Source organism: Myotis nattereri (genome assembly GCF_964212035.1).
Source record: "Myotis nattereri genome assembly, chromosome: X".
NCBI lineage: Eukaryota > Metazoa > Chordata > Mammalia > Chiroptera > Vespertilionidae > Myotis > Myotis nattereri.
The window spans coordinates 34,382,365-34,396,864 of record NC_138078.1 but is presented as its reverse complement, the minus strand read 5'-3'; the positions used below and the strand labels follow the sequence as shown (position 1 = coordinate 34,396,864).

The following is a 14,500-nucleotide window of genomic DNA, read 5'->3' as shown; positions in this document are numbered from 1 at the left end:
TAGGGCTCTTCATGGGAAAACAAAGTGTTTTCTCTTGTATGTGCCTGTATTATTGATATGGCATCGGCATTTAATGCAGCCAGATATCCACCAAATGAGCCACCTACATGTTAATAAATCCCTATGATGAACACTCAGGACACATTCCAAAAGGCATCAAATTTTGGGGGAGATCATCAGAACACATGACTGACACTTGACTCTCGATCTGGACTTGGTAATTAAAGTATCCTCACCCCTTTCTCTATTTTGAATATACATTTTGCTTGCCTTCGAGCTCACTAAAGCTGCTCCCGGGATACATTTTTGAAACATAAATGTTATATTGAGGCTATCTGGACTGGGTACAATGATTGAACCCTGTTAAGGCCTCTATATAAACTTCTAAGATTCTGACAGGCAGGTGCAGAAATATCAGTCATCAAATCTAATAATCTTACAGACACCCAAGATAACCATACTAAGTAAAGTTTCTTGTTTGTTAAACCTACCCCCTTCCAATCTGAAAAGGTCTGCCTCTCTCTCTTTTTTTTTTTTTTTTTTTTTTGTCTTTCCCTGACTTCCTTAGTGTGGGGATAGGGGCTGGCAAGGTTTCAGATTACACCTGAGAAGCTCCCAGCCAAATTTATGAAGCAACAACACTTTGAACTTAATGAAAAAAAATGTTTTGGTGTTATACTTTTATTTTTCAGAGCACCACCTTTATTTGTGAATTAGGTGAAACATGAAACACAAGAGATCAGATTGTTCTCAAGCTAAGAACAAAGTTTTTACTTGAAAAACAAATGAACAAATTCAGAAAGACAAATAACTATAAATCATATGCTAAGAGCAAATAAAACATCAGAATAACTGTACATCAAAAACAAACAAATTGCTTGAACCTTGTTCTTTCAAAAATAACATACAGGAGGAGAAGTCAGGGTGGTTTTGGGAACTGAACTTAATAAAATATTAAGAAGTGTAAAAGAACTGCCATTTGACCCAGCAATCCCACTTCTGGGAATATAACCTAAAAATTCCCAAACACCAATCAGAAAGAATATGTGCACCCCTATGTTCATAGCAGTGTTATTTACAATAGCTAAAATCTGGAAACAGCCCAAGTGCCCATCAACAGATTTAATGGATAAAAATGTCATGGCACATTTACCCAACGGAATAACATGTGGCTGTAAAAGGGAAGAATTCTTACCCTTTGCAACAGAATAGATAGTATTATGCTAAGTGAAATAAGCCAGTTAGGGAAAGACAAGTATCACATGATCTTATTTATATGTGGAATCAAATGAACAAAATAGGTCCAGAGACATGGATGCATGGAACAGACTAACAGATCTCAGAGAGGTAGAGCTGGGGGCGAGGGAAAGAGATTAACCAAAGAACATTTATGCATATATGCATAGCCCATGGACACAGGTGATAGTGTGATGAAGGCCTGGGGTGGGGTAGGGATTGAGTGGAGGGGAGCAAAGGCGGGGGGGAGAAAGATATCTGTAATACTGTCAACAATAAAAAAGAATTGCTATAGTAAATATGTTCCCAGAAGCTGTCACTTTAATCTGTCATTTATATTTCATTATTCTTAAAAAAAACCACACACAGTTCTATTTACCTTCTTTTATAATTACCTTGCCAGAATTTGCTGATATTGCAAAAAATATATGTTCAACATTTTTTAAACATGAAGTTCAAGTAACAGACATAGAGTATATTCTAATACTATGAAAGAGTATTCATTGTTTATTTATTGGGCTATAATTACTGAAATTCATTGCCCACATCTCTTATCTTCCATTTTAGATATATAATATGCTTCTGTCACTTAGGTGGATATATGAAACAGGGAATTTTAACCATCTATCATAAGAGTTTCTCAGAGCACAAAGAAATTGTACACTGACCTCATTTAAAAAATACTTAAAATTCGGTGTAATTAGTAATAGTTTTAAGCAACATAAAAGCTCTCTCTCTCTCTCTCTCTCTCTCTCTATATATATATATATATATATATATAATATATATATGTATTATATATATAATATATATATATAATATATATAGTGAGATGAGCAAAAATTATAAGACAATTTTATGTATACATTTTCCATATAAATATATAAAAATATATACATCTACAGGCATAATTTCTGTACTATATGTTTAATGTCTAAATTCAAAGAGAATTAAGGTTTGCTAAAAAAAAGCATTATCAGTTTAATATGCTAGATCTCAGATTGTTTCATCAATTATAATTTATTAATTTTTATCACAAGGTGGTAATATGTTAGAATAATAAAATACCTTTAAACTATAAATACCTTATCTTACACTCATATATCAAAACTCAGATTATAACATAATTTTTTAAAAAAACCCACAGTTTCAAACATAATTAGTTGAACAACAGAAGCATAGACAGAGTCTCAAATGGATGATTGATTTCCTGTTGCCTCAGCTCTCTTTCATACAATCCCACATGCACACTCATACAGAATATGTGACAACTAATGCTAATGATCAGTGACATATAGCATCTTCTGATGAACTAAATAGTACCTTGATCCATACGTACTGGTTGCCTAATTTGTGTATCTTTTTATGTTTCTGACCGCAAGCAAATTGTGCAAGTAAATCACTTCTATCTTTTACAAGTTAGTTAAAGTGGTTCCATTGCCATAAGCTTTTACCACTAACATCTAGCAATTCACATTTTTGGTTAATACCTTTAAAATGTTGGTTGCATTTTAATTTACTGTTGTGAGAGGAGGTTAAAGACGGTAAAGGAGATAAAATATATAGTGACAAAAGGAAACAAATCTTTGGGTGGTGAGCACATACAGATGATGTATTATGGGCTTGTACACTTGAAACTTATATAATTTTATTAACTAATCTAACCTCAATAAGTTTAATTTTTACTTTTTTCCTAAAAATGATAAAGCCATATTTCCTTTTAAATCCATTTTTATTGATTTCAGAGAGGAAGGGAGAGGCAGAGAGAGACAGAAACATCAATGATGAGAGAGAATCATTAATCGGCTACCTCCGACATGACCCATACCGAGGATTGAGCCTACAATCCAAGCATGTTTCCTGACCAGGGATCTAACTGTGACCTCCTGGTTCATAGGCTGACACTCAACCACTGAGCCACACTGGTCTGGCTAAAGCCATATTTATTCACTTAGGCTAGAGACTCTTTTAGCTTTTTGTGAATCAGAATGCGTAGTCCATGTTAGACTTAAGGGTCATTTTACCTGGGAGCAAAGAGATAGACTATTTTATTATTTTATACCTTTTATTCCTGATTTAACTTCAAAAGTCTGAAAAACTTAGGGGGGGAGGAATGTGTACTCCTGTTCTTTGGGGATTAGAGAAAGATTCCCCAAAGCACACCATTTAGTGGTAGGTAGGCAACTATATATAAATGCACATACATATATAGTGTTGAAACAATATACACACACGTTGAAACAATGTACACACATGAAATAATGGAAGCTTAAAGTTATCCCCTCAAGTACTTTCACTATACTAAGAAAGTGCTTAATGACTCAAAAATCTCATGGAGCACAACCCAAATCTGATAGCAACAGGTGAAAACCCTTCTTTCTTCTTTGGAAAGAAGAAAGCAAAAACCCCAAACAATATCCTTCCTATACTGCCAAAGACATATCTTTGGGTCTCTTTTGAGGAACTCAGCCTTAGTGTACTCAATTAATTTGATCATATGTCTTTTAACCAATTATACTTTAATGCATTTTTTAAAAAAAGAAAGATGTGTTGTCTTTATACCTGGTGGAAAGGCTCTGTGTGTGAATGAATGCATGAATATTGTGGGTTTTTATTTATCAGTGAAATAAAAATCTCAAATTTAAAAAAAATGTTGTAAATATGCAGACCTCTGAAAACATATTCTTGGACCTCTAGGGGTCTGCAGACCTTAGATTGAGAGACACTGCCCTATGTGAAGCCTGTGATATTAAGATAGAAAACATATATATGTTTATTGTCAAATCATAAACATATATATCTTTGAAGAATGGGATTACTATTGACCCCTAATGTTTTAGTGTTTACTGCATTTCTCCTGCCTAGTCATATTTCTCATGTGGATTTGAGACACAAAGGGAGAGGTTGTTACTCAACTAACGTGCTTTTGGGTATTTCATTACAACTGTATTTCTTGATGTTAATCAAACCAGATTTGAGCACAGGGTTTAATCATGATCACATTCAGCAATTATTATTTTACTGCTACAATGTAAATTAGGTAACCTGATAACCATTTGTAAAAATATTATCAAGTTTACTAGAAACTACAGATTTACTTGTGAATATTGAGAACACATGTTGCTCCAATACACTTTACAGTAATGAGAAAGAGAAACACATTTTGCTAAATAAACCTTCACTTTCCAAGTCACAATTAAAAAAAAAAAATATGCAGATTTATCACCACAGATATTTTGATGATTTATTCACTTAAATTTATTTCTTAAGCATATGTTACATTCATAGTATCATTAATGTACTATGTTGCAGACATAAGTCTTAAACAAGAGAGTCAAAAGAAGAAAGATTTTTCTCAATAGTGTCTTTATTACTTGTCTTTAAAATTGAAAGCTAGAAAATGGGCAATGAGTAGTAGGGATGGTAGTTATGATACTGCTTCCTGAAAAAAAAAAAAAAGCTTATTACGATTTTGAGGGCTTTACCTGCACTTAACTACTTTTTTAATCTTTCAATTACAGTTTACATTAAATATTATTTTGTATTAGTTTCAGGTGTACAGCATAATGGTTAGAAAATCATGTATTTTGCAAAGTAACTCCACCCCACACACACACTCTATTTCCAGTATCCACCTGACAGCATGCATAGTTATTACAATATTATTGACTGTATTCCCCATACTGTACTCTACATTCCATTGACTATTTTGTAACTACTAATTTGTACTTCTCAATCTCTTCACCTTTTTCACCCAGTCCCTCTTTTATTAATGATATTTGCTTTTATCACAAAATGGATTTAATAACTTCTTAAATTTAATTAATAAATGGAATCATTGAATTTTTAAAGTAGAAATATCCTTAGATATTATAAAGATTGTGCACTCATTTCACAGTTGAATAAACTGAGGGCCAGAGATTTGAAGAAACATGATTCTGAACTTGTTTTATGAAAAATGTCTACTGTATATATTATAAGCTCTGTAATGTATAATTCACTTTGTCCAACACCTAGCATATTACACAATAGATTTACTAAAGAAATACTTTTGAGAATGATGATACTTAGATATTAACTAAAGGACAATCCGGACTATCTTAGTTTGCTAGGACTGCTGTGACAAAGTACCACAAACTGAGTACCTTAAACAGAAATTTATTGTCTAACAGTTCTGAAGGATAGAAGTCTGGAATCAAGGTGTTGGTAGGGTTGGTTCCTTCTGAGGGCTGTGAGAGAAATATTTGTTCTAGGACTCTTATCTTGTAAATGATTGTCTTCATGGTCACATAACATTTTCCCTGTATGTGTGACTGTATTCAAATTTCCTCCTTTAATAGAGACACCAGACATATTGAATTAGCAGCCTACTATACTCCAGCATGATCTATCTTAATTTAAATAATTACATCTACGATGGTCCTATTTCAAAAAAAGGGTCAGCTTCTGAGATACTGGGGGTTTGGACTTCAACAAATTAATTTAGGAGACACAATTCATCTCATAACATTGACTAATTGTTTATTTCTATAAAATATTGTAGACTGACTTTATCCAAAAAGGCCATCAATTCCTGTACTTCCCTTCCCCGACCCAAGCCCTGAACCTACTTTTTATCTCATGATATCTATATCCTAATTCCTGAAACCTGTGAATATGTTAATTTCCATGGCAAAAGTTAATTAAGGATACAGGAGAAATTAAGGTTGCTAATTAGCTGACCTTGAAATAAGGAGATTATCTTAGATTATTTGAGTGAGCCCAGTATTATCACAAGGATCCTTAAATGTAGACACTAGAGGTAGAATATTAAGTGTCAGAATGATGTCATGTGAGAAATTTTATTAACCAATGTCACACCAATAAGCTTAATAATAATAATAATAATAATAATAATAATAATAAAAGATTTTATCAGCCATTGCTAGCTTTGAAGATAAAAGGCAGCCATAAACCAAGGAATTTGGGTAGTCTCTAAAAACTGGAAAAAGTAAGGAAACAGATTTTTCCCTAGAGCTGCCTCCACAAAGGAAAGCCTTGCTGACACCTTGATTTTAACCCAGTGAGACCTAATTCAGGCCTTTAACCACCAGAACTGTGAGATAATACATGAGTTCTATAACTCACTATGCTTGTGATAATTTGTTACAGCAACAAATATAAAATTAATAGAGCTCCTCTTGAAGCTATTAGTGACAATGATCTCAATATATACATGTATACACTGAGTGGCCAGATTATTATGACCATCTGACGTTTGTAGGCAAATTAGCTATAATTTTGCGCTGAAGTTGCTAGAGGGCCAGAACATTATAAATAGGGAAGCAGGTTGTTTACCACGACGGTAGAAGTGATTTTTTTTCTGAAGATATGGGTAAACAATGTGGTTTAACACCCTTTGAACATGGCATATATATATATATATATATATATATATATATATATATATATATATACATACCAGATTATTATAACCACCCCATCAGTACTTCGTTGGGCCACCTTTTGCCTTCAATACTGCGGCGATTCCTCCTGGCATTGACTCCACGAGATGTTGAAAGGATGCAAGGAATCTGACACCATGCCTGATGAATAGCACTGTCCAATTCTGTGAGATTTGATGGTTGTGGAACCAGCTGCCTGATGGCTCTTTTAACTTCGTCCCACAAATGCTCAATTGGATTGAGATCTGGTGATTGTGGGGGCCACCTAAGCAAGGTAAAGTCTCCCTAATGTTCTTGAAACCACTCCTGTACAATACGAGCACCGTGGCATGGCGCATTGTCTTGTTGGAAGAAGCCTTCTCCATTGGGATACGCCATCAACATAATAGGATGAACTTGATCAGCAACGACACTTAGGTATGTTGTGCTATTCAGACGTTGTTCCACATGAATTAAAGGGCCCAAATCATGCCAGGAAAACATGCCCCAAACCATAACACTGCCCCCATCAGCTTGAAGAGTTGTACTCATGCATGTGGGGTGCATGCTTTCATGCTGTTTGCGCCAAATTCTCACTCTGCCATCTGCATGATGCAACTGGAAACTTGATTCATCGGACCACATGACTTTTTTCCAATGTTCGACTGTCCAATCCTTGTGTTCCTGTGCGAATTGGAGACGTTTTATCTTGGTAACTGCAGACAGCAAAGGTGTTCGAACAGGCCTTTGGCTTCCATATCCCATACGATGCAGTGTATGGCTAATTTGCCTACAAACGTCAGGTGGTTATAATAATCTGGCCACTCAGTGTATACTCTTCTGTAACACTCTTTTAACAAGTCAAATAATTTAGATAAATATCATTTCAATGGTAAAGCCATCACTATCATATTTCTTTATACATGTGAAAATGGACAAAAGGAAATTCAGAGTTTTTTCTATGACTACCAACTCTTAGAATTCAAAGCTGTACAAGAAGACATATTTCACTTTACATCAGCTCCCCTCAGATTTTAATGTGTATATGAATCACCTGGGGATCTTATTAAAATTCAGATTCTGATTCAGTAGCTCTTGGGAAGGGCCAGAGATTTTGCAATTCTAGAAGTCCCCCAGGTAATCATGTTGCTAATCCAAGGAATACACTTTGTGTAGCAAGTATTTAATAAATAAAGATGTACCAAACACTACCAGAAAAATAAATTTTTTGACATCACAATGCTGAGATTAAGAAAAAGTTTCTCTCTACATTAAGTACTACTATCTGGAAAAATAAAAAAGAACTGAAACTGATCTTTAGCATATTTTATGCATTAAATGATGCTAAAAGTAAGCCTACTAGTATAGGTTCTAAACAAAATGCTTGACTATTAATTCATTAATTTACATACATATTCAAAAATAACTTCATGCTGTCTAAGAATAGCGGGGATGAGTCAAGTCTGAGGAGACTTCAACACAACACATATTTGGTCTATGAAAGGGCAAAGCTCTTTGGAGAATGGGTCTCATAACTACTTTCCTAAACCACATAGCTATTGCATCCTCATAACACACCGTAGGGAGACTAAGCTAACCAAGCAAGAAAGTATAATATATATAAAGAAATATGTTAAAACAATATATTAGTGGAGTAGAAAATTTATAATTTGTTTGTTCACAAAACACAATCCAGAAATGCTTTCACCATTGCTTGGTACTTGACAGTAGGAATGAATAGTGTATGAGTCTGTCTATATGCTTTCTGCCAATGAAGCCAGTGGAGGTCAACACAATGATCCTTTTCTCTTAAACGACAGTCTTTCTATTAAAATTTGTTATCTCCACTGAGAGAGAAAAAATGTCATTGGTTTTAGAGACTCAGAAAGAGAGAAGTTAGGGAGAAACACACACACACATGAACATACACACTTTTTAAAAATTATAAAGAAGAGAAGCCTCATTCTAGCTCTCCAACCTTTAACCTAATAGTTAAGAGTGCAACAACCTCTGTTTTAAAGTCCTTCCCTGCCACTTACTACTTGTATGAACTTGGGCAAGCACCATGTGCAAATGCTTATCTACATGAGAAAAGTGTCTACAGGGGCATATAAGTAACATGTTAGCATGGATGTTATAAGAACTTTAAAAAAATTGTCCCCAACTCCAAAGGAAGTGAGGCTAAGAAAATGTTTTCCAAAAATTTTGCCACTCTGACAAATAACATGCTTAAAGATTCTAAGGCTGGCTGGAGAATATTATGCTAAGCAAAATAAGCCAGTCAGGGAAAGGTCAAGTATCACATGATCTCACTCATATGTGGAATCTAAAGAACAAAATAAACTGATGAATAAAATAGAACCAGAGACATTGAAGCATGCAAAAGACTGACATATACCAGAGGAAAGGGAGGGGGGAGATGATATTAACCAAAGAACTTATGCATATATGCATAACCCATGGATACAGACAATAGTGTTATGAAGGCTGGGCAGTGGGAGGGTGCAGGCTAGAAAGGGTCAGTGGGGGAAAATGGGACATTTGTAATACTGTCAACAATAAAAATAAATTTAAAAAAAGACTCTAAGGATCAACCCAATTGACATAGTTCTAAAACAGAAGACCAAGAAAGTAGGACAGCTTCTCTTCTGAATTTCTTTACAGATGTAAAGTATATAGCACTTAATTGACACAGTATAATCTCATTTATTCATTTGCCATGTATCTAGATCTCTGGTTAACCCAGACAATTTTGCTACTAGCTAGCATAAGAATGACTCTGTTTTCAAAGATAGGTTTCAATTTGTTGCCTTAAGATTTTATGTAGACTGGAAAGATCTCAGGGGGGTCAGTGAAAGCTTCTGAATTTACTTAACCTCACCAGCTTCGTTTTTATGTAGAATACATCTCTCCAAAATTTTTACTGTTTACTTCCAAACCAGTATGCCTAGATATAATGTACTCAATGGAAGTATATTAAGACACATTCAAATTCATGTTTAGATAAATGGTTCCACTGCAAAATGAAAATGAACAATTCAACTATTTTTTATCCTGTTGTAGATTAACACTATATGAATATATAATTCCTTCTGGAAGTACAATATAATTTTAAAAGCATAGTTAAATATTTTTAACAACACATTTTATATACAATTTCATGCCATCTTTTTTCAACCAAGACTAAGAGGGAGTATTTTAATAAAATACCTAAAAAGGAATGTATGTATACACCATTTGGTAAAGGTCAGAAATGACTGATTTTTTAGAAAAAGTATTGGTTTCATGGAAAACATTATGGTATAAAACACACACACACACACACACACACACACACACACACACACACTCATTAGGCTGGGTCTCCAGAGATTTAGATCCTCACCAAAGCTCTGCCAAAAAAAAAAAAAAATCATTATATATTAACTTGGCCAAGTATAGCTTGGTGATTAAAAGTCAAATAGACCTACTTATGTTTGCATTCTGTGACATTTTGTAACTATGTGGTTCCAGGAAAGTCAACTACTTTGAGCCTTCCCCCCCCCCTCATTTGTAAAATGGAAAACCATACCAGAAACTATCTCATGAATATTGTGAAGTTTAAATGTGACAACATATATAAAGTTGTCAGCACAATTCCTGGCACTAAATTCTTAATACACATTAGCACTCATTAATGCTGGTAAGGCACTTCACTGTTCTGGTCTTCAGTTTCCTATGTAAAATGGGGAAATTGTCTTATCATTAGAAAATCTCTATCAACTCAACTTACAACTTAAATGAGCAATCCCAATGTCATTCTCTCATTCAGAAAGGAATTGTAAAATAAACCCTAAAAACACAAACACTACATTCTTATATTTTTTCATATATTACTTTAAGCTCTCTAGAGTAAGGAGCACATTTCTAAGCGTTATATTCTATCTGGAGTGTCCTACCTTTGAACAGTGTTATCTATTGGTCTACATGTAAATGTCAAGGTAATTCTTATTAATTACTATGCAAGCTGGCTACAACTTAAAACACTTTGGTGGGATTCATATAATGTAGGTAATAAGAGAAAAAAAATCAGAGAGAAAGAATTTTTCACTTATAGTAAATAACATTCATAATTCACTTACAATAAACTATAACAATGATTTTCAAATTTACATGTTCTAACACCCTTCTGGACTCCTTTTCATCCATGTTCCTTCCTGGACCACAAACCTTGATGTAATATTGGGATGGTGCCTCCAAGTGAAGCAGCATTCAAAGTAAAATATATTTTAAAATCTCTATTTTAAACAATGGTCATGCATTCTTTCAAATAAAACAGCTCTGTGGAATAAACAATGCAGTTTGAAACCCAAGGGGTAGAAAAATTGATAACTGATATATTATATAATAGCAACCATTGCAATGAATAGCTCTGGTTCAAGAGACATACAAATGAGAACTATAAGTGATAGTATAAAGCAGCAGTGGTAAAATATGTTGCAATAAAAAGAGTGAATAATTACTAGATTTTAATATAAGATACATAATGCAATGTCATATAAAAGAAATCTAAAAAAAATATAAAAGTCTTAGTATTTTTATAACTGAAAAAATAGAGAGAACCACTTCTGGGATAATGATCCTTTGGTTTTGTTTATATGGACAGAACATATTTGGAGGCGACCCACTATTATAAAGCTATCAGATATTAAAGTGTGTATACATTTTTGGGAATATATATATATATATATTTACTTTGTTTCTCAATTCCCAAGCAATGGGGAACAAAGACCATATATGGCTGCAGATATTTCAAATACTCATCTAGATCCAGGTGCTGTGGGCAGAAGATAAAGAAGTAGATAGCGTAGACTCAACCCTTAATAAGGCCTTTAAAATGCAGTTGAGGAGTCTAGTCTAACACACATACACATACACACAAGTACATTAGAAGAAAATAAAGCAAACAGAGAGTTACAAATGTAAGAAATGATGTAAAAGTTCAAGAAAAGTTGAGCTTAATAAGGGTTGAGTTTGACTTGGAAGGTACTTTTGGAGAAGTGTAACTTGAGATAAGCTTCCAAAGTGGGTAAATGTGAATAAGCAGAAGAGAGGGCATCCTAGGTGAAGGACAGTCATGCAGTGAAGAATAAAGTAAAATAAGGTACCTCTGGTACAATGAAACCAGATTATAAAGCCATTTTCAATCCAAGTGGAATTGGGCTTGGAAAAATAGATTATAGAGAACAAATATTATTTTGGTGAAGAAAAATGACTTGATGAAAGAAATGTTCATGGACACTTAGTCTGACAGGAATTTCGGGCACAAGGGAAGGATAACTAGGAAGCTCTTGATGTGACTGGATGGGTGTTGATAAGAGAAAAATGGTAGCAGAAGTCTTTCAAAGGAAAATTCACCAGGACTTGATAACCCCTTAACTATGAGAAATGAAGAAAAATCCAAATTTTGCTGTGAAATACTCAAGACTTCATGATCAAAGAGTAGAGCAAAATTAACACTACTGTACAATTTATCCACCAAGGACAGGCAGGCAGGTTGTTTCTCACAGTTTCTGAGTAATGCAGCCTCTCCCAATGAAGGGGAGTTGGACGTGGTCTCTCAAAATAGGATTTGCCATTGGTGGTTCTAGCAGAGACACAGAGGAAGAAGAAAGAAGGACTTAGCACCAAACCTGAAACAGAGACCAAGGCTTTATAAGAGATAGTTCCAAAAAGAAAAACAAAAGACAAGAAAGAAAAATGTCTTAGAATTTTGAGTCTCCAAAATGGACCTCACCCTGATTCTCTCCAAAGAGTTTAAGTTTCACAGTCACTGAGTGGCACTCCAAATCAGAATTCCTTGAAGAATGAAAGTTTGATTCACTTGAATAATTAGTGTTTCTTTTTCTCCAAATTGTTTCTCATCTCAGTAGTTTCTATTCCACAAATACCTCTCTGAATTCCTTGCATTATTCCAAACCTGATATCTGTAGATTAAGAATTTGCCTTCTTAAATTCATCAGGCCCATTTTGGGTCTGGGTATACTCAGTAAGCCAGTTTCAAAAGTAACTGGCAGATTTCTCTTAAACTGGCACTTGTAACATCACAGGGCCAACCCCTAACCCTCCCCTTATTCTGCCCAGGCAGAGCTAAACCCCACCCCTTCCAGCGAAATGGAAAAAGCGCTTGCGCATACTCCAAGCCTATTCTCCTCGCCAAGAACTGCCCCCTCTAAGTTGTTAGAGCGCAGGCGCAGCACCCTCGGTGCGTTTGAGTGGGGTTATGAGAAATCTACTGTCCAGTGAAATCTAGAAGTGATAGAATTCACCCCCCCACCACCACCACTCCTTTCTTCCGAGGCAGAGGCGCCACTTCTTCCTATTCCGGGGCCAGAAGCTCATCCCCAAAGTCGCCTTATCTCGGAGCAAATCCTTTGCTTTCTGGCAGTGCCCACTGTATCGCTATTCTCAGCTCATTTGGAACCTCAAGCTGCCTTCAGCCTTCGCTCAGGAAATAGAGGCAGTTAGCTCCCCCAAACCCGCACCAGTTTGTTGTCAGCCTCATTAGGCCTCTGAACCTACAGTCCCCCCACTGGGCAGAGCATTAACTAGGTGCCTTGTTTGCCCTCCTTCACCCTTCACACCCACCCAATCTGGGTGCTTACCTCGGGCGTGATGCAGTCACGGGAGGGATCAAGGATCCCAGATCAGGCCACTGTTGGGGCCGGCGGATTCAGCGAGATTTTTCCTGGGTCTCCACTGCCTCTTCACACAATGAAATCAGCGTGTCCGATCATCAATTCTCATCATGATCGTGACGTCACAAAAGACAGCGGCCAATGGGAGCCCGAGATCAGCTCCGGACAGTCCCTGGCCCCAGCCCAGACCCAGGAGTAGGGAGGGGGAGTGGAGATGGCTGCTTGCAGTGGAGCTGCCTCTTCCCTGCACCTCTGAGCTGAGTGCAAGGCTAGGCCTCTCTGTACCTCTCCCTTCCTAAATAACTGTGAACGCCCAGCATCCCTGTAGTTATATGTTAGCCATTTGAGCAGGTGCTGTCTGGTCTTACAACTTGAGATACACTTTCAGCAGAATTATTGAAAGCTGCCAAAATCAAATGAGCACATATAGAAATTATAATCTGCTGTGGTCAATGTTCAATTGACAGTTATATAGTCAGTATTCCTGAAGTCAAGGAAGTGTTCATCGAGTCTTTGAATTTGTCAATAAGTGATAGCACACGGTTTTATGTGACCTATTGACTATGACTACTGAAGCAAGAAATTAAAATTATGGATTCTGTTCACCTAAACTCAATCTCTGTTCTCCCAGAAGTTACTTGTGTCATCACCATTGCACCATTGCAGAAAAGAAAAAAACAAAACAACCTCAAGCCATATGTTACATCCTTTAACACTCATTTGATACACTCCCAAAATTTGTTGGATGTAATGAGAGATATAGAATGTATCGGTCCTCTGCTATTTTAGAATTTGCAACATTATTCAGAAAATAAGATTAGCACAAATTTAAAAATTCACAACAATAAAGTAGAGGACATGATAATGTGCTCAGTCATGAGTGACAGACAAGCTACATCATTTAATGACTGGAGACATCAGTGAAGTGATGATAGTTAAGGAAGCATTCTATGCTGCAGTTAAAGCTTGAAATGGTCTTGGATGGTGGATAGGAGAGGATAAAAAGCACTGTCATAAAGAAGAAGAAAGATGTAAAAGTAAAAAAGTATAGATATATATGATGTGACAAATAGAGGGTATATGATTAGGACTAGTGAATAGGACAGACTGATAATAAAAGCTTTTCAAGTAGGCAAGAACTTCGATTTTATTAAAGCCACTAAT

The 14,500-nt window shown here is 35.6% G+C and overlaps 1 protein-coding gene across 1 annotated transcript in view; it reads right to left on the bottom strand.

Annotated features, from left to right (window-relative positions):
* Positions 1-13,457, bottom strand: part of HDX (highly divergent homeobox) — a 151,321-nt gene extending 137,864 nt beyond the window's left edge. The window contains exon 1 of the mRNA XM_081081491.1: positions 13,304-13,457. The gene's annotated coding sequence lies outside the window, so the exon portion shown is untranslated. The remainder of the gene's footprint in view (positions 1-13,303) is intronic.
* Positions 13,458-14,500: the final 1,043 nt, after the last annotated feature.